This window comes from Macrobrachium nipponense, chromosome 7 (genome assembly GCF_015104395.2).
Source record: "Macrobrachium nipponense isolate FS-2020 chromosome 7, ASM1510439v2, whole genome shotgun sequence".
NCBI classification, from domain to species: Eukaryota; Metazoa; Arthropoda; class Malacostraca; order Decapoda; family Palaemonidae; genus Macrobrachium; species Macrobrachium nipponense.
Genome location: NC_061109.1, coordinates 77180728 through 77201945, shown reverse-complemented (window position 1 = coordinate 77201945; position 21218 = coordinate 77180728). Strand labels below are relative to the sequence as shown.

Here is a 21218-nt window from a genome sequence, read left to right as displayed (position 1 = left end):
AGGAGGACTCTCCGGCTACGCCCTTGATTACTGACATGTCTTCCTCCTTTCTCCCTCCATCTTGGCTCCCTCATATGGCTCCTTCCCCTTCGGGGAAGGTTTCTCGTTCCCTCTCCTCCCTCGATCAGTCGAGTGTAGAGGAGGGGGTGAGATACCCCGACATCCAGTTGTACTCTGGGTCCTCCGTTCACTTGGGCTGGGAACTGTACCCCCCGGGCGAGGGGTGACCCCCCCCCACTAATCTACCCGAATTTTCCTTCCTCAGACTTGCTGACCATGGGCGACGATTTCGGTAGGGCCTGGTACTCGCTAGGGCTGCAAGGGACACCGACGGTCCAGGGGCTGCTGAGTCATCTGGCGAGAGGGGTCATGCCGGTAACGCATAGGCCGACCACCACGACTACCATGCCGGTGTCCACGCTGGGCTACGCTGCTCTGTCTCACCTGGCATACACGCAGCACGTAGCCATGGTGACCCCGACAGCCGCTGTGCAGGCTCCGCTGCCGGAGGTTTCCTTGCCCGCTGCTACGCCGCCACCTGGGTTTACCGCTCCTGCTGCAGCCCCTCTGGTTTCCCAAGAGCTCTCCGCTAGATCTGCCTCCTGTGCAAAGGATGCTGCCAGTTCCTGCCCTGCCTCCTGTTTCTGATTTTGTTGCCGCTCCAGCCCTGGTGCCAGTTCCTGCTGCCTTCGTTGCTGCTCCCACCCCAGGTCCTTCCAGACAGGTGCAGTCGGGCCCTGTTGCTTCGGCAACTGCCCCGGCTCTGTCCTGGATGGAAGACCTGACGGTGGTGCTGAGGAAGCTGACAAAGAGGAAGAGGAAGAGGAGGAAGGTGTCGTCTTTGTCTTCATCGTCTTTTTCGTCGTCGTCGCCTGCCGCCGCTTCCCCCTTCAACTTCTAAGGCCCCAAAGCCAAAGAAGAAGAAGGCTGCCTCCTCCCCCACTAAGAAGTCTCGTGCCGAGACTTCTAAGGGCCCGTTCCGGTGGGACGGTTGGGACTTCCGTCGGTCCTCCTGTTCCTTCAGGAACAGGGCCCGTCTCTCCTTCCGCAAGGAAGAAGAAGACGGGGACCGGAGGAGTGTCGGCTAACACCGGCACCTCCTCACCTGGTGCCAGAGGTTCTGCCTTGGTGCCAAGTACCGTCTCGGCCTCTCGTTCGCAAGAGTCACCGAGTGTACGGTCACCTGCGGGTGACCGGACAGCCAAGACCCAGGCATCCGAGTTCTCTCAGCGCCAGGATCCAGGCACGGGGCGGAAAACTGGCGGGGGTCGCTCGGGCGACCCTCACCAGAGCGGCGATCGCTCTCGTGGTGACACGCTGGTACCCAGGGTTGACGCGACGGTCCCAGACTGCTCGCGGGCTGAGGCGAGGAAGCGGTCCCCTCGGTCGCCTGAACGTCCAAGCGGCTGACGCGCGGTGAGGATAGGCCTCGCTCCCACCGCGACAGCGGACTCTGCAGGTCCCCTGACTGCCGCTCCTACCGGGACTGGGCAGAGAGGGGGACCAGCAGCAGCTCTTCTGATGCTCGGGACTGTTGCCGCTGTTCTCGGTCCAGCTGCTTTCCCTGGGAGAGCCGCTCGACCAGGCCTGCAAACCGATCGCCACCGCGGGTTGGCGATCGCCTGCAGCCCCCTCAGCACACCGGCTCAGAGCTAGTGTGTGCGGGGGGAGCGTCAGGTCTGCCTCTCCGATCCCTTCAACTTCCTCGGGCTTTACCGGGAAGAGCGAGGCAATCACGAGGGGCGCGCTCCCGCCACGACGCCCTACGAACCTGGCAAGGTCCTCAGACCAACCAGATCGTATGCGCAAGTGGTAGGAGGAGACCAGGAGGGGTCTGTCGTGGTTCCTCCTGTGGAAGGAGGAGGGTCTTGGGAGGCATTCTCGTTGGAAGGCTTGGCAGTCCGTATCCACAGGATGCAGTCACTCCCGAGATCCAGAGGTTGTTGGCGGAGGTAATTGCGCTGATTCGTCAGCACAACGACCTCGGAGAAGGATCGCCGCTCCCACCTACTGAACCCACATCGGGCTTGGAGGCGTTCTGGGGACCTAAGAAGGAACCCAGGACGGCGGTGGGTCTGCTGCGATCAGCCTTGGCTGACAGCGTACTAGGCCACATGGATGCTCTCGTCTCCGGACAGGAGGGTTCGCTTCGGTCTGGTAGGTCTGCTAAGCTCCTTCCTCCACCTGTACCGCGACAGAGGCGCTTTTACGTGCCTTCAGCGGACTCTCTGCTGCCCAAACAGGTTAACCCGGAGCTAGCCAGGCTAACTCTGGGGGCGTCTCTGCCACAGCTCCTGTCGGAAAACCTCTGGTTCTTGCAGCAGGAGGCACTTGCCTTAGAATCTACCGCAATGGCAGCATTCCAAGCAGTCTCATGGCTCGACCTGTGGTCCCTCACAGTGTCGAAAACCGCGGCCTCCTTAGGGTACATCACTCCTGAAGGGGACCCAGCTTTCGTGAGACTGTGCCAGTCTGGGGGTAGGACTATCGCCTACTTGGCCCACCAGACGGCCAACCTGTGGGCCAACCTGGTTCTCCGAGTGACCAGGGCGGCCGGGCATAAGGCGGCTCTGGGTCTTCGCAACGGACCAGTGTGGAGTTCCTCCTCTCTCTTCCCAGGAGAGATGGTGGACGCTGCGGTGGAAAGACGGCACACTGACGACAGTGACCGTTTAGTACACCAGGCAGTCTCGAAGGCGTCTGGGCAGCCTCGAGCTACTGCGGCCAAGCCTAAGAGTTTTGTTAGCGCTTCCTCTGCGGCCAAGACGATTGCATCGTCGAAGCCCAAAGGAAAGACTCTGCCTTCAACTTCTTCAAGGAGCGACCATCACCAGCCCTCCTTCTCACGAGGGGGAGCGGGGAAGAAGAAGCCAAAGAGAGATGGGAAACACTAGGGACGGCATTCCCCCTCACCTGCTGCCAGAAGTGGGGGAGTTGCCTGGCGAGCCATTGGGCAACATGGCAGCGCTATGGTGCGGAGACCTGGATAGTAAACGTCCTTCGGGAGGGATATCTACTACCCTTCGAGTCTCGGCCACCCCTCACCTCCAACCCGGTCCTTCTGCAAACCTACGTTCCTGGCTCAACCAAGGACGTGATGCTTCGGCAGGAAGTAGAAGCCATGCTGAGCAAATGAGCTGTGGAGATCGTTCAGGATCAGTCGCCGGGCTTCCACAGCCGCCTCTTCCTAGTGGAGAAGTCTTCGGGGGGCTGGTGCCCGGTGATAGATCTCTCTCCCTTGAACCGATTTGTTTGCCAGACTCGGTTCACGATGGAAACAGCACGTTCGGTGCTCGATTCCATCAGGGAGAACGATTTCAATCTTTCTGTGGATTTGAAGGATGCGTATTTCCAGATACCAGTCCACCAATCCTCCAGGAAGTACCTCCGCTTCATCCTCGACGGGACGGTGTACCAATTCAGGGCAATTTGTTTCGGTCTCTCAACCGCCCCACAGGTGTTCACGCGAGTGTTCACGCTGGTGTTGGCTTGGGCTCATTGGTAGGGATACGTACCTTGAGGTACCTCGATGATTGGTTGGTCCTGGCGAGCTCTCACTCGCAGTTGCTGCAGGACAGAGATCGACTCCTCAAATTCTGCCGCGATCTGGGAATCTTTGTGAATTACAAGAAGTCAGAGCTCGAACCCAAGCAGAGGATGAAGTACCTGGGCATGCTGATCGACACAGCAGCAGGGCGGGTCTTCCCTGCAGATTCGCGGATCAGCAGGTTCAGGGAGGCAGTAAGACAGTTCCTGTCTCTACAGGAGCAACCAGCTCAGCAGTGGCAAGTCGTGATCGGCCACCTGTCGTCTCTCGAGAAGCTAGTCCCTTACGGCGTCTTCACCTGCGGTCTCTTCAGTGGAGACTAAAGGAGTGTTGGTCACAGGCAAGGGACCCTCCCTTCTTCCCCGTGTCCCTCACGGAGGAGGTGAGGCAGAACCTAGCCTGGTGGCTGGACGACGGGAACCGCGTAAGAGGAGTGCCTCTTCGCACTCCCCTGCCGGAGATGCTGCTCTTCTCGGACGCATCGACCGAGGGATGGGGCGCACACCTGGAGGAGTTGCTGACTGCAGGTGTGTTGGACCATTGCGACAAGCACCTCCACATCAACGTCCTGGAGCTCAAGGCAGCGTTCCTCGCTCTCCAAGAGTTCCGGGACCGTCTGGTGGGACACTCGGTGGTGTTGATGTGCGACAACACCACAGTAGTGGCGTACGTCAACAAATGGGGGCCTAGTGTCCCTCCCGCTGCACCATTTGACGTTGCAGGTGCACGAGTGGGCCGCGGCACACTCAAAGTTATCGGCTCGCTACATTCCAGGCAAGAGGAATGTGGTAGCCGACAAGCTAAGTCGTCGGGATCAGGTGATAGGAACCAAATGGTCCCTTCATCCAGACGTGGCGGTAAGGCTCCCCAACCTGTGGGGGCGCCCAGTCGTGGATCTGTTTGCCACCCGGCACAACAGAAAACTCCAGGTTTTCTACTCGATTGTGCCGGACCCATGGGCAGCCGCAGAGGACGCTCTTCAGCATCCGTGGGACAACCTCTTCGTCTACGCCTTTCCCCCGTTCTGTCTGATTCGCAAGGTGATCAGCAGGGCGCTGATCACTGCGAACCTTTTGATGATCCTGGTTGCGCCCAAACGACCCCAAGCCGTTTGGTATCCGGACCTGCTGGCTCTGCTTGCCGAAGCCCCGAGAGAAATTCCCCCCTGGCACAACCTCCTGTGCCAGCCACACGTAGAACGGTACCACTGGTCCATCGAGTCCCTGTGTCCTCACGGCTGGCTGCTATCCACCATCTCTTGCGAACGAGAGGCTTTTCTCGCAGCGCAGCGACAGAGATGGCCGGATACCTCAGACAGTCCTCTGTGGCTGTCTACCAGGGGAAGTGGTCCATCTTCTGTGGTTGGTGTCGTGAACGGGGTCTCTCTCCTCTCAGAGCCTCTCCTCAGCAGGTAGCGGATTTCCTAGTCTTCCTTCGCCAAGAGAAGCTCCTCTCTGTCTCTGCAGTTTAAGGGCTACAGAGCCGCCCTGGCCTTAGTCCTTAAACTGCGAGGTGTGGATATCTCTTCTTTCGAGATCTCCCTCCTGTTGAAGAGCTTCGAGAGGTCTTGCCCACCCAGGGAACTCAGGCCCCAGGGATGGGATGTGACTCTCGTCCTTAGGAGTTTGACTCGAAGACCCTTCGAGCCACTCCGAGAGTCGTCAGACAGGGATATGACCCTCCAGACCCTCTTCTTGCTGGCCCTGGCATCAGCGAAGAGAGTAGGGGAACTTCATGGTCTTTCCTTCAACGTCAAGCATTCCAGGGGATGGGGATCCGCGATGCTCTATTTCGTCCTGAACTTCGTAGCAAAGACTCAGAATCCTTCAGTCCTTGACGACCGGTTTGAGTCCTTCACGATCCCCTCCCTGAACGATTTCACCGATAATGATGCGGATGAGATGCTGCTTTGCTCGGCACCTCAGGCCTGAGTGTTGACGCCTCTTTGTTAGCACCGGGGTTACCGAGAAAGAACTTTCCCAGAACACTCTTTCTGGTTGCGAGGTGATCAGGAGGGCATACGAGACAGCTGGCAGTGACGACAACCGTACCCTTCGTCCGAGAGCCCACGAAGTCAGAGGTATTGGTCCAACCAGACCAACTTCACTTCATTCTACCTTCGGGATATCACCCACAGGTCCTTGGACACATTTTCCTTGGGACCCGTGGTGGCTGCTCCACAACTTGTGTAGTCTACCCAGCACCCAAGCGGACAGAACAGCATCGCATCCTTGTGTGACTGCATGAATGGACGTGTGAAAGAGAGTGTGACTGGCTTCTCTTCATCCTTCATTCTTCTCCTCTACCTGTGGGCAGAGGGCCGCGGTCGTCACTATGCTGAACAGGGGGCTGATGCAGGTAAGCTACAACCGAGCCCCTTTCTATCCCTTTCAGTAGGGGTAGAAGTGTTTATCCACCACTCCCCAACAAGGGGGGGAGTGGAAGCCAACAAGAGACAAACCCATAACTTTACCTTTGCTCTTGAAGTAGAAACTAGTTCTTGCTTTTTGCTATTTATAAGAGGTACGCTTGCCTCCCTCTTATAATTTGGTCCAGAAGTCTGACCACTGATCCTGCGGTGCACACCCCGATCAGCTGGGCAGAGGCTAGGATCCCTCCCTCTGCTCTTACGACCAGGGAGGGAATCCAAGGTAGGAAGAACACCAGTCTGTTCATAAGGCTCAGATTCCTCCCATCAATAAGTGATTCTTCCTATTGTTAAAGGACCGAAGGTTTGTATTTTGTATCAGAACAAATAACAATTTGTCGAAAATTGTATTTTTCCTAACGTTACAAACCTGAGGTCCCTTACATATAGTCCCACCTCATGCCACCCCTCACTCTGCGTTTCCTGGGCCTCAAGCAAAGTGACTCCTCGCCTCGCAGTCGAGCGTACCGCTAACTGCCGGACAAGTAGTTAACTACCGAACCCCCTTGTTCGAAGCTTACAACCGGTTCAGCTGCTGCTAAGTACCTTCCTATTGTTAAAGGACCTCAGGTTTGTATAGTTAGGAAAAATACAATTTTCGACAAATTATTATTTCAGAATAATTTAGAAAAAGAAATTCTTCAGGGAAGTGTCCTGAGTTGTACTTTGCCTTGGCAATTAATAACATAACTGTACAATTACCAAATGGAGTTAAAAATAGGTTTACGTAGATAACTCTTGCCATACTATACTACAAGAGACGCACCCCGAGATATGCCCAGAGTCCTCAATAATGCCATCACAATTGAAAGTAATTGGGCTAACAGATTGGTCTTCAGTGCCAATATCAAACAAGCTCAAAAATATAAAATCTAAGGTGTACCCATGGATTTCATCGACCAGCAGGTGTTAATACCATCTTGCCATTATGTGAAGAACAGCACATGACGTGTGACATTTAGTCTAGGTACTTGTGAGAATGGTGGTTAAACAATGCAGGCTGAAATCTATCCAGTGCTGCATCTGTTTTGACTAAGTAATTACGTGTAAAATCAACCAGCTCAAAGTCCTTACGGCGCAAATGTTCAAAGAATGAGATCACCAAAACGCTACCTTCACTGTCAAGGAAATCATTCTCTAAATTCCAGGATATGTCCCTCGGGGAGAGACAATAGAAAGATGGAAAAAGCATATGGCACATGAACATGAATACCGAGGTTATTGTGATAACAGCAAATGGAAATCGCTGTGACTCACATGCTCCCGTTATGAACTGGATGAACGAATATTTGGAAGGCCCAATCAAATATACCAGCCAATCCTTACCTCACAATGGTTAGTCAAGGTCAGCAGAATGCCTCCCAGTGCTCCAGAAATGCATAATTGCTTGAGTGGAAAAAATGTTAAAGGAAAATCATGAACAGTGTCTGAACTGGCAGCCACTTAGGAAATGGATGCAGGCACCATGAAAGGAAAATCATGAACAGTGTCTGAACTGGCAGCCACTTAGGAAATGGATGCAGGCACCATGAAAGGAAAATCATGAACAGTGTCTGAACTGGCAGCCACTTAGGAAATGGATGCAGGCACCATGTCAGAATAGAGCTAAGCTATGACTCTCAGTGTAAGAGACTACATAAAAAGATTCCATTTAGACTAAAATTTAATAAGATATTAAATGTTTTATCAGTTGTATCTGCAAAATTCAAAGCCTAAAGTTGATACAATTCAGTGGTATGGTACTAAAATAGCAATTAGCTTTTGTTACCTTTGATTCCAAATGAAATTTGGTAACTAGTCCAGTAGGGACTTGTCTAGTGTGATCTTTTGTTTGACCTTGTGAAGGCATCTATTATTTGGTATTTTTGGTATTGTCCAACAGTTCTACAGACTGTTAAAAAGGCAAAAATTGGGGATTACAAACTTTACCTAAGGAATACTTTGAAATTTAAAAGAGTTGGAAATAGTCAACACCTTACCTACTTTGACATTCAAGTCTACCACAGATGCAAAAGCTTTTTATCTTCCATTTTGGTAATTCTGTGGGTAGTGTCGTCGTTGTAGAAACTGGTATTGTGGTTGATGCATTTATATCGCAAAATGCTATGCTACGAGGCAGTAATAAATTTATTACAAAGTGATATTCCACCATGCAATAAGATACATAGTAATTAGATTCACATAACTTCATTATGTACTGTTAAGACCGGGATGAATACTCGAGTGACATATTTAAGTCCAATGGGATTTTAAGGAAGAGAAAATTGTTCACATTTAAAAAGGTGGCGAAATAGACATGTAAAAGCGCTAATTATATGATTGTTTATGTGACTATACCTTGAATAATGCAGGTTTGTTCTTATTGATAAACCTCTCGCATACAATCCGCCATTGCAATGTTAACGATTTTTCTTTCTTTGGATGTATTCTGTAGATGAAAAACAAAGGTGTAACTTGAAATGAAAAGCGTTATTACATACAGTTAAGACATTATTTAAAATAGAAAGGGTTGCTTCCAAAAATATGATTACTATGGTAAAGTTTCAGTTCGAAATGTTAGAAGTTACTCATTAAAATTCGGCTGAAGACCAATTTTTTAATTATTTCCAAACTGGCCATAAGATATCACTAGAAAATAATTTATGGTCCTGCGGCGGTAATAATGACAAGTGTAATAAGTTATCTCATCATCAGACAATTGTCTCCTTATAGGTAGCCTACCATCATGAAGAAGTATTCCTTATACATTGTACAATTGGCAGTACCTGTCTGCACCCTTTTACCCACCTCTGCTCAGTTGTGACTTTCCTTCCTGTTCTTGGTCTGTCCAAATCTGGCTGCTCAACTCATGAATTTTCTTCTCGGCTTTCAAGTTCGAACAGTTCCTTGTGCAGATATGGAGAAAACTAAGTCAACTGGGCAGAAGTCCTTGTAGACTGTAATAACTTGAACATTCTGCACAAATCAGTAGATCACATACCTGAAAATAGCGAATTAAAGATACGAGAAGAATGGTTTTAAACGCCTAAAACCAAAATTGCAATGGAAGAGATGCCCAATACAGTTTTTATTATATGCTAACTGTTATAAATGTAAAATGGGAGACCAACATCACGATTTTCAAAGCGGATTTGGGAGGGAGATTATCGTTATGTACATTTCAATGATTTTTTTTGGGTAAACTTAAGTATTGGAAGTTACACAATAATATTGGAATATGTGTAAAATTTCGGCCAAAAGTCATTCAACGTTTAAAGGGAAAGAGTAGAAAGGTGTAACGGGAAGAAACCCGTAGTTGCACATGCTATTATTGGGAATGAGATGATGTTGGTTAATGAGCAAGACTGATTAAAATATACACAGACGTGACGAATCTTAGAATTACTGATTATTCACAGATAACATATGAAGTAAAATATGGAAGTACTGTACTGCTTATTCAGAAGGGGTAGAGAGAAAAACCCGAAACTTGTCGCAAATAAAATTTTAGGATTTACTCTAGTGAATCAGAATTATCACCTATTCTTTGAATAGGAGAACAATATGACCTTGTCTAGAGAGTTCAATATTTGATAAGAAGACAAAAGTTAACAAGATGGCATTTTTTTTTATCACATGCCATTTTATCGATATTTAGTTTTGAACACAGCATGCTGCATAGTAATGGGTCTCTTGAGTTTGTTTGCATGCATGGTGTTTTTACGTTGCATGGAACCAGTGGTTATTCAGCAATGGGACCAACGGCTTTACGTGACTTCTGAACCACGTCGAGAGTGAACTTCTATCACCAGATATACAATCCTCTGACCCCTCAGTGGAATGCCCGAGAATCGAACTCGCAGCGGGGTCTCTTGCGAGAGTGGTGGTTAGTTAAATACAAATTAAAATCAATTCACTGGAACTGCATCTGTTTTAGTCACCAAATTGCTTATATCTTTGACTACGTCCTAATTGTTCAAAAGCCGAAAGCCAGGGCAAACTAGTACTATGAGATTCAGGGTCTCTGTAACACGGTTTTTTGGACTTTGCTCCTTGTCAAAGCATCGGATGTAGCTGAAAGTTGAAATATGTATATTTTACAACCACACACAAATTTTGTCAGCATTATCAATAACCTGAACCCGATAGTTTTAATTTTTATAGAGTAAAAATGATCTAGCCGACGCCATGGCCAATGATTACGAGCCGAGAGTCGAAAAACATTCATTACGTAAGCAAGGTAAACAGCCTTTGACGAAATGTTGCCCCGCCCATCCACCAGACAGAAACTCCATCGGCTCTGAAATCCAAAGACTTTATGAAAGGCGGAACGATACATAGATGTGGGTGGGGTATCAGTGCTAGCGTAGTAATACTACTGTAGCAGTAGTGCCGCAACAGTATAGCAGTAATATACATGAATTAAATGTTTAGGCCAACTGCTGGGATCCTTGAGGATCATTTAGCACTTCTTACAACTACTCGCGAAATTAGTTTTTATAGCCAGAAGTTAAATTTTCTAATCCAACAATGCCCATGATAGCCTTCAGTGTTATCCTGAATTATAACGAGGCCAAAGTGGGTGGAGCCTCATGAAGTCATCATTCTGACGATAATTATTGGTGAAGGTTTAAAGCCAATATACGGTGCCGGTTTTTTTTTTTTTTTTTTTTTCAGTAAATAGGTAGATAGCCAATAAATAAAAATTGCTTGACATTGGATATAGCAGTTATCAAATCAAGCTTGTCTATCATTTTTTTGAAAATTACCAACTATTCCCTACATCTTGTCAATCGGATTGTGACCTATAAAGTAGACTGTAATTTCTTAGGAAACCTATTTTGGGAGTTAGACTAATTATCGAAGTGTTTTTGTATTTATTAGCATATTTTGTTGGTTTGTTCATTATGACAATTATCAGCGGAGAGGTTCCAGAGTTCATAAAGGTGTACTGCTTTGCTTGTATTTAAATTGTATGTCATTGTTGGCCAGAGGTTTAGCCTTCGTTACGTATAGCCAATCATCCATCGAGAAAGAGGGAAGAAATGCTGTCATAAGTTACGTAACGAGTGCGTTCGAAACCTTTTCTCTGAGTAAGTTGGCCCGTCTTCATAAAAAGTCACTTTTACATTATAAGTACCAAATTTATTCAACCTACGTAATGCAGAATACAGTCAAAATTTATGTGTAGATATAATATGTATTCTGAATAAACATTATATTTATGAAATGCATAGATAAAAAGTTATTGCGAAAAAACCGTGTTACAGAGGCCCTGAATCTCATAGTAATCAACTGAGGTCAGAGGTTAATCGAGTATAAGGACTAATGGAAATCTTGACCTTGCCAAGTTACAGTACTTAAATAAACCGTTGAACAAAACGCATTGAAAAGTCGAACGTGAAACAAGCATGGGAAAAGGGCAACCCTTACTGACGAAAAGGGAGAAACTTGCATAGAATATTGGCATCTAATGAAGAGCCCATAAATACGCCGTGCCGAGAGGAAGAAGAGAGAAAGAAGACAAGGCACGTTTGAAAGGAATGTTGTTAGTCTGGAAAGCGATGGATGTCAGAGCTAAGTAGCACGGCTATGCCTCAGTTATAAAGAAGAAATAAAAAGGTAGTTGGGGTAAAAGTAAAGTAGAAATATTGGATTTTATCTAATTTAGGAATGTCTGTAATTTTTCGAGGTTAATTTAGTTCCAAAAAAGGGATAACAGACATGAATTAAAATAAACATTTTGAAGTAACAAAGTAAAGTTGAACTAAATAATGATTAAACAATTAAGGGAATAAAACTTTGCACCTCATAACAGCGTAGTGTGCCCGAAACTGTGTTTGTGGAGTGAGCGCTTAAGAACTGCGAGTGTGATATTGTACAATCATTCACGTGTGCCAAGTGACTCAGAACAGTCTTTAAGTCCATGTTAGTGACTTATAAAAATTACAAGTGCTTTTTTAAAGAGACTAGGTTCAATTACCCAGAATGATTGTAGGTATGTCTACGTATTTGTCTCATACAGGTAAACATTTATATATATATATATATATATATTTGCTTTCAGTTTGTGTAAAATTATTGTGCTCTAATATAAATATATGAAATTTTTCATTGGGGTGTGAGATTTAAAGTATGAACTTGTTATAATGGAAAAAGTTAAATGTCAACCCATTACTTAAATGTGGTGGCGAAAATACGTAGATTTTATTAATTTTAAAGTGCATTAACGTTCTTACGCGTTAGTCGCGACATAACTCGTCTAAGATTGGAATATACTACAAAAACTGGCCTATAAGTGAATTGGCTTCACAGTTATAGAAAAGTTGTATCTGTAAGAATGTTATTTTTAAGGAAAAATTAAACACACAGGTGGTGTTGCTATCCGAGTTTATAACAAATATAAGCTTGAAAATTTGGCATTTATCTATAACTGACACTTACAATATATGAAATGGACATTCAATAATAAATATCCAATCACAGATGTAGGACATGGATTTTAGTGGAAAGGGTAAAGTTAATGAAAAGTAAAGGAAAATAAAATTAAACAAAAGGCCCAACTGGATATGATGTGCAAATGCCGAAAGTTGACGTTTTAATTTAATAACCGACAGTAGTATGATGGGCGAGAACCGACCATAATGTATATTAGAGTTAGTAAAAACGAGCAGAGAACTCCATTATGGGTGAATTCAAGGGTTAAATCTTATTTTCTTAGTGGTTAAGTAAGTGATGACGGCTACCTAGCCTACTACAGCTGGTTATAGGGTAAGCATAGCCGGTGACGCCAAGTAGTACTCATGAAAATAGTTTTTGCGCGTAGATTTCATAGGAAAAAGGGATAAAATATCAATGTATCAAAGTGATTACTAATGACAGGGAAATCACCAGCAACGCTGATCCGAGAGAAGGAATAAGGATTACAAAAGGAACAAAATACAGTGCTTATGAGTAATTATAAACAACCCACGAAAATGCTTCTGAGGTCATTAAGTTAAAAAAAATTGTTCACTTACAGCAAAACAAAAGGCACACCCAACGAAATCCTTGATAAGGGGACAAGCACTACCAACATTCATGTTTCTCTCTTATCTTCCTCTTGATTCTCCTTAGTGTTCCTAATGAAATTCGAAAGCTTGAATTTCAAGTCAATGGCCCCTGTGGGATTGTTCCATATGGATAGGGGTCATCTATTGATTAATAATAATAATAATAATAATAATAATAATAATAATAATAATAATAATAATAATAATAATGCATGCCAAGAAACAACAACCCTGGTTGAACACGAAACCAATAGCTTTCCAAGACTGAAATCTCAAAGCCCCTGTGAGTACTGCCCCTCTAGCTATGACGTCACAAACAGAGGCATCTCCCAGCATCAGACGAGGCACGAAGACTGCTTCCGTATATACCTGAAGCATAACCAATATAAAATATGTGGTTAAACCAGTTTAAAGAATAACTTGTGGAATTAAACTAATTGGAGACAACGGTAAATAGAAAGCCGTTAAAGACATAAACGGACGAAACAACTGAATGGATTAAGAAAACAAGAGGACAAATAGGCAAATCAGCTTTACAAATTTAAACAGATTATGTCCAAAACGAGAACATTAACAGATATGGGCTGATATGACAATATAGAGAAGAAAGCAATGATAGGCCATGTTGAATGTCATACTAATGAAACTTGATGAAAGATTTAGAACACTTTTGAACAATTCCGCAGTCAAGATGCAAATGAAATATTGAGAACGCTGCTCTTCGGCCTTACCAGGAAGACAAGGGATCGGAATGATTTGCCGTATTTGTTGACATATTTCTGTTTGACAACGAAGTGCAAAAGTGAAATGAGCAAAAGAGGACGAATCCAAAAGTGAACGTTGCCTACTTATTACCTCCCTTCTCGTATTCTCACCTTGATAAGGGGCTCTGCTCTTTAAACAGCCTGCAGGGGATGACTTATAACCCCATCTCCTACTTTTACATAACAACTCTATGGATCTCGAAGCTTTCAAGTTTTACAGACGCGGGCAATAAAATTCTTTGGAAGCTTGACTTACGAATTAACAAATTCGTAACCCCCGCCATTTGTCTTTTCCATGAGGAGTGAAGGAAATGTGCAGATGAAATGTGATACCAGAGAAGTGGGAAGAGGGAATATTTGTTCCCTTCATGAGAGCAATAACAGATGTAATGACTACTGGGCGATTTTCTTTTGAGCCCCTCGATCTCTAACATCATGGCCTGCTTGTTGTGAAACAGGTTGATGTTTGTTTGTTTGTATGGTGTTTTTACGTTGCACGAACCAGTGGTTATTCAGCAACGGGATCAACGGCTTTACGTGACTTCCGAACCACGTTGAGAGTGAACTTCTATCACCAGAAATACGCATCTCTGACCCCTCATTGGAATGCCCGAGAATTAAGCTCGCGGCCACCGAGTTGGCAACAGGTTGATGTTAACCGAAAGGACACTTGAATGGAATATGGAACATAGAATTTCTACCAAAGGCCAAGCGCTGGGAACTATGAGGTCATTCAGCGCCGAAAAGGAAATTTGGGGTTGAAAGGTTCGAGAGGTGTCACGGGAGGAAATTTAAAGCAGTTGCACTATGAGACAAATGTTAAGAGAGGTTGGCTGGCAAGCTAGAAGAAAGAGAATATGAATGAAGGTACAGTAAAAGGAATGAAAGGGGTTGCAGATAGGGACCGAAGCAACGCTCCAATGAACCTTAAGTAATGCCTACAGTGTACAACTTGAGGTGCACTGACAGCACTATCCCCCTACGGAGGAAAGGATACTAGATGATTTGCCAAACTGGTTTTACGGTCTCGAATTATCCTAGATCTTCAGTGGATCGAACTGTTTAATAGGAAATAAGGGAAACTGCCATGAATCTAGCCAAGGTAAAATTCTCGGGCATTCCATTGAGGAGTGAGAGATGTGTATTTCTGGTGATAGAAGTTCACTTTCGACTTGGTTCGGAAGTCACGTAAAGCCGTTGGTCCCGTTGCTGAATAACTACTGGTTCCATGCAATGTAAAAACACCAAACAATCAAACAATCTACCCAAGGTAAGGGTCAAGGCCCTCAGATTTTTTTTCTTATTTATTTTTTGTATGCAGAAGACAGTGCCCTTGTATAAACACTGCAGAATCCAAGAAGACACAAAACTGGAAAATGGAAACGTCTTCTCAAAATAAAACGGGTGGAGGAAAAAGATAAGAGGAAATTAAGCTTCCAGATTTTTTTTGAGGTCGATAACATTGTTATAAAAGATTATCCTTGAACTCGGCAGTTCCCACAGAGGAATGAGATCTATTTAGGTGAAACAAATAGGACAAGTCCATGAAATGGATTGTAGTTTAATAATGAATTCCAGGGTGAAGGTATCTTTTTCTATACAATACGCTTCCATTAACTTGATAACAACTTGATACATCGTCTCCTAAACTTAGCCAATCCAAGGACTTTTTTTCTATTTGATCTCTATATATTAAAGAAAAGCTAATCCCCAAAATTCAATCCATTTTTTACCCCGGAAAATAATTTTCAAAAAAGTTTGTAACGCTGTCACCAAGTCGCCATACAGCCCCAGATTTGATTAAGAAGTAATTGGTTTTGTTTGTTTGTATGGTGCTTTTTCGTTGCATGGAACTAGATTAAGTTAATATTCTAATGACCATAGACGCCTGTAGTATTTTTTCCAAGGGGGCAGGGCAAATTTTAATACATACATTGATAGTTTCTGGTATGAAGCAGACAACAAACACTTATGACCCTTTGTACTAGTAAGTTAATTCCAAAAATATGTAAGTATGTATGTATGCATGTGTATACTATTATTATTATTAATATATATATATATATATAGATATATATATATATATATATATATATATTATATATATACACACACTGTGGAATGGAAGGAAAACAAAGTGAAGTAGTTGGAAGTGATAATCTCTTTTAAAGGGAGTCACTGTCCATTTGAAAAGGAAAAGCATACTATGGGGTTGCCAACGCCCCGCCCCCCTGTGCCTACGTGCAGGTACCCATGCTAATGACTGGCAGAATTGTGCGATTAAGTACACAAATTTTCATTGCCACAACCAGTAATTATATTATTCTGGCATTCGAAAGAAGTTCACTGGAGGACAGCCCAAAAACTTTTGAATTCTTCACTGTGGTTTGAATCAATCTAAAATTGTGCAGGGATTCACTGTCAGGAGCCTAAGGAGAGGCCAGCAGATCAAGCAGAAGTGGATTTGTTTTTGGAATGATCCAAGTTAAAAAATGTAAAAATAAAAACTTGCCATTATCAAGAATGTAGCACTATTTGATCAGATAATTTGCATATTACCAAACTAGGACAGTGAATCAACCTCCCAAATGTTCCACTGCATACCACACCCATAATGGATAGTACCCAAACAGATAGGCCTAGAGGGCAGCAAAGGTGCATGCTAAACTCACTTGTTAGGACTAAGACCATGTAAACATGGAGTCGTCCTAAACCGAAGGACTGTCTCACCTGGATTCTAATGAGCCAACCTTGATGTCACCGAGAACTTCTAATTAGGTTTAAATGCAACCCCTTCCCGACCACAATCCCTTCTATTCATAGCCAATATTACGTTAAATTCTCACTGACGTGGAAATATCCATGCACGGTTCTTATTACCTAATGCAAAGTAAGGGAACACTTTTCTTAAGTTCCTTGTTGGATGTGGGGTTTGTGTGCTCACCTACCAATTCAGAAGTCTCGAGTTTGATTCCCCGCTCTGCCAGTGTGGAATCGGAGGAATTTGTTTCTGGTGATTAGAAATTCTTTTCTCAATATAATGTGGTTCGGATCCCACAATAAGCTGTAGTACCTAAGTCCTGTTGCCAGGCAACCAATTGGTTCCTAGCCACGTAAAAATATCTAAAGGCCTGTCCACACGACCGGACCTGATCGGCGGACCTCCCCTCTAATGGGCACATTTTACAGTCACTCTGTCAAATTGCCCAATGGGTCTTGTAGCAAAATCACCATGATGGTACCCGATGGCTTGAGCTTCGACCCTGGCAGACATACATTAACCATATAAATTTCTTTTCCCGAGCCATTCTTTGCACCATATTCACTTCTTTTTCATCACACACAAAGCAATTATCATGCTACACAATATCATCTTCTTTGCGGTAGGCACCATGTTTATCATACTGCACTGAACACACTACTGGCATCGTCGGGCACACCCACCTCTCCATCGCCTCATCCGTGTGGACAACATTCACGGGTAAGCCCACCAGAATTTGCCTGTCAACACTGGAGCACGTCGATCAGGCCTGCTCGTGTGGACAGGCCTTAATCTTTCGGGCCAGCCCTAGGAGAGCGGTTTGTCAGCTCGGTGGTCTGACTAAACTAAGATACCTACACTTAACTTGCCTATGCTAACTTTTCCTCACCTATCCTAACCTGGCAGAGAGGCTTCACTCAATGCTCTTTCCCTCTTTAAGAGAATAACGTACAGTAAAACCAAGATAGGCTACAGGCAATCCAACAGGTCATGATTCCTGGCATTGCCAAAAATAACCTGGGATGCACTACTACCTATAGCCTGAGCAATTCAGTTTTAAACAAGATGCCTAGCCTACCATACCCTATAATATATAGGTAGTAGGTATACATACTGGCGGTGAGCAAGCCTCCTTGAGACAATTACTTGGTCAAAGGAATGGAACCAAACTCTTCCTATTTGACAAACGTTAATAAAATCTTTGATGTAAACTATATAAGGAAAAAAGCCTGTAAGACGGGGAAATTTATTCCTAGCAGAAACACGGAAGGAAAAGCAAAACCATCGAGGGTTAAGTGTAGCTTTGACGACTAAAACGGAGTACCTAGGCTTACGCTTTATTAATCACGAATGCCTACAAAATTTACTAATCACAAATTATTTTGCGGTTCGCCATAAGTGCCGTTGGTGGATTTGGCCCAGAAAATTTGTCAGCTTCCGGGTCTCACCCAAAACCCCGCATTCCCATCGGTCCCCCTTACCGTAGGATAGACTTCAAAGGGAGGCAGGCTTATTCGGACCTTAATCTTGGCTGATTCGGACCATTTGCTAGGCTGATTCGGACCCATACTAATAATTTTATATTATTGCAATGGGTATTTCTATATAAGCATTCCGCATCCGTCGTCCGCGAATACAAAGCCACCAGGGAATTGGGGCGTCAAAATGTATTTTGCCGTGTTTAGTACGAGCCCCTGGGGGTTAATTACAGCCGTCCGAATAAATATCACTTAAAATTCTTGTTCAGGAGGTAAAACTGCATAGAAAAATCGGCCAATCATATGAAGGTCCGAATAAGCCTGGATAAAGGTCCGAATGAGCCAGTATATGGTCCGAATCAGCCAAGGTCCGAATAAGCCTGTTCCCGTTCAAAGGTAGATTACAGGGGAACAGGCTTATTCGGACCTTGGCTGATTCGGCAGCCATGTTACTTTGGCTCTATTCGGACCTTTAATCCAGGACTTAATTCGCGGAACTCCTCATAATTCGATTGGCCGATTTTTTCTATGCAGTTTTACCTCCTGAGCAAGAATTTTAAGTAATATTTATTCGGACGACTGTAATTAACCCCCAGGGGCTCGTACTATACACGGGGAAATACATTTGACGACCCAATTCCTGGTGGTTTTCGTATTCGCGGGGACGAACGATACGGAATGCTAATACTAATAATATAAAATTATTAGTATGGGTCCGAATCAGCCTAGCAAATGGTCCGAATCAGCCAAGATTAAGGTCCGAATCAGCCTGCATCCATTCCAGGTTAGTTACAGCCGGCCGAAAAAAATTACTTTAAATTTCTTGTTCTGGAGGTTTAAAATTCTTTAGAAAAACGTCAACTGCCACAGTCTAGTTCGCTGAAGCATTAGTACAGTTCCACTTGAGAGTGAAGTCACGTGTCACTAACATTTATTTGAAGGAAATCATGTTTATGGAAGGGAGGAAGTCCATCTTGCAGTGCTTTGCAGTGCTAATTTTGTATTTAGAACACTGCAGGATATTGCATTAATTCATGTACTCCAAGAATGTTACCTCACCACAATAGTTCCGGTATCCATATTCGGTAAAGTAAAACGAACTAAAATGACAGCATGAAGCGTATTAGCATACCTCTTTATTTTCTTGAATTGCAAGCCATATTTGTACACACTGCTATTCCTATGTGAGCTACTCAAAACTGCTTTTACAATCCCCTGAAGAAATAGTAAAATTTCGTAGCCCAAGAAAATTCCGAACATTGTTCCGTGATCCTTAGACCTTTCTTAAGAAATATGTATTTTAGTAAATTATAGTCCTGGGTAATTAATGAGACTGGGCTATAAACATATTACCTCTAACCACACCCACAACACAATAAATCATACCTGCTATTCAGATAACAGAACATCACGAGCAAAAGGTCCACATATTTCAAACTTCGCAGTATTTTCAACTCGCTAATGCAACACTAAAAAAAAGCTCCCACTCCCTAAAAAAGTCACAGTACCTCTAATTGGCCAGACAAAATGAGCTAAACAGCACGAAGCGTATTTAGCATTAACTGTTAAGATTTCCTTAGATTTTAGGCTATAATACATAATATAAGCACCTGTTCTTAATTAGGTTTCTCAAAACAACGCTCAAAATAAATACCCTGGTAATTCTACAGAATAGTTCCGCACGGACTGCAAGGAACGTAACCACGGATGCGACATCCACTGGGGATTGGGGTAATTCTATACAATAGCTCCGCCACTAATAATTTTGATAATATTTTTTTTCTGATGAATTACTTAGTGCTTTATCTAAAGCTGGCTTTTTTTTTTTTTTTTGGGGAGGAACAGTATTTTTTTATCCTATTTGTTAACCTTTCCAATCTTGGGGGACACCCAGTGGGAAACCGGGGTTTTAGGGTGCGGTATGAATTAAAGAATCCGTTTTAACATACGAATGATGGCACATGTAGAATTAGCAATAAGCAAGGCCACCAGCTAACCTCAAAAAAACACCTAACCTCACCTAGAAGCCGTATCCTTACCTAGTAGGTTGGAGGGTAAAGGTGAGATGCCATCTTTAAGAATGCATGGAGCCTGTGATCCAATACTTTGAAATAGGCAAGAGCCAAGTATCCAACAAACTGATCCTTTCGACGACGTATTTAGGCAACATTCAAATCCCGCCACCGCCTCTCAATAGTATTAGTATGAGCTCTAGAGTGCGGGTCCACACGTGAAGGAGTGGTTGACTCTTAAATGAAGAAATCCCTCCTCATTTAGGCAATCGTATGCCTTCAACAGTAGGAAATGATGGTATTGCCGGGCTCTATATAATCCCTTATCACTGTTCAGAGTGTCACTTTGACTGTTCACATAAATTGATGTCAAAGTAGATGGTAAATGAGAAACCGCACCAGAAGTTGAAGGTACACACGCTTCCATGGCTCTCAAAAAACTGAAAAATTAGCAGTGGAAATTGTGTGATAAGTGACGAAAAGTGTTAGTTTCCTAGTAAAACTGTCACCTGATTGAATATTCAAGTCATGTGATTCTAGTTTTGTTAAAATGCTAGTCCCAAGTAAAATGTGGATAATCATCATTGGTCAAAAACTATGACGTTTGGGTGACGTCTTGCTACGTAAATACAGTCGAAGGTGTAATAATGACATAATCTATGTTTTTAACGTACAAACGAACAAACGAGAGCTCAGTCTGAAGAGGAATTTGAGAGTTATGAAGTCGAGGGACTAAGTTTTTTTCAGGTGGGTCAAATTTAATTTTAATTTTTAAACCACTTCTAGACCTAGCGCCGCTTAGATTTAGATATCAAAATCCTTGGACTTCCCTCTTTTTAGTGAAAGTACTTAAATTTGATAACTTGCTGGCGGAGTTATTGTATAGAATTACCGGGATTGGGGCGTCCAATGTATTTCGCCGTGTTTAGTACCGGCCCCTGTGGGTTAATTACAGTCGTCCGAATAAATATTAAAATTCTTGTTCAGGAGGTAAAACTGCATAGAAAACCGCAACTGCCATAGTCTAAGCCGCCGCGGAATAGTAATGTAGATCTACCAGCATATATTTCAGTAAATTATAGCCCTGGGAAAATAAACTAAGCCATACCTATCCACACCTCCCCAAAACCCATCTGTATATCCAAATAAATCAACTATTAGTTAAGAAAATAGGAGAAAAACTTCAGCAGTTACTTT

The 21218-nt window shown here is 44.2% G+C and overlaps 1 long non-coding RNA gene across 1 annotated transcript in view; it reads right to left on the bottom strand.

Moving 5' to 3' along the window:
- Nucleotides 1–8310: 8310 nt before the first annotated feature.
- The window catches only part of LOC135217086 (uncharacterized), a 46705-nt gene continuing 33797 nt past the window's right edge, over nt 8311–21218 (bottom strand). Inside the window, exons 2-3 of the long non-coding RNA XR_010315042.1 lie at nt 8763–8955; nt 8311–8403 (exon numbers count right to left, since the gene is read on the bottom strand). This is a non-coding gene — a long non-coding RNA (uncharacterized LOC135217086). The remainder of the gene's footprint in view (nt 8404–8762; nt 8956–21218) is intronic.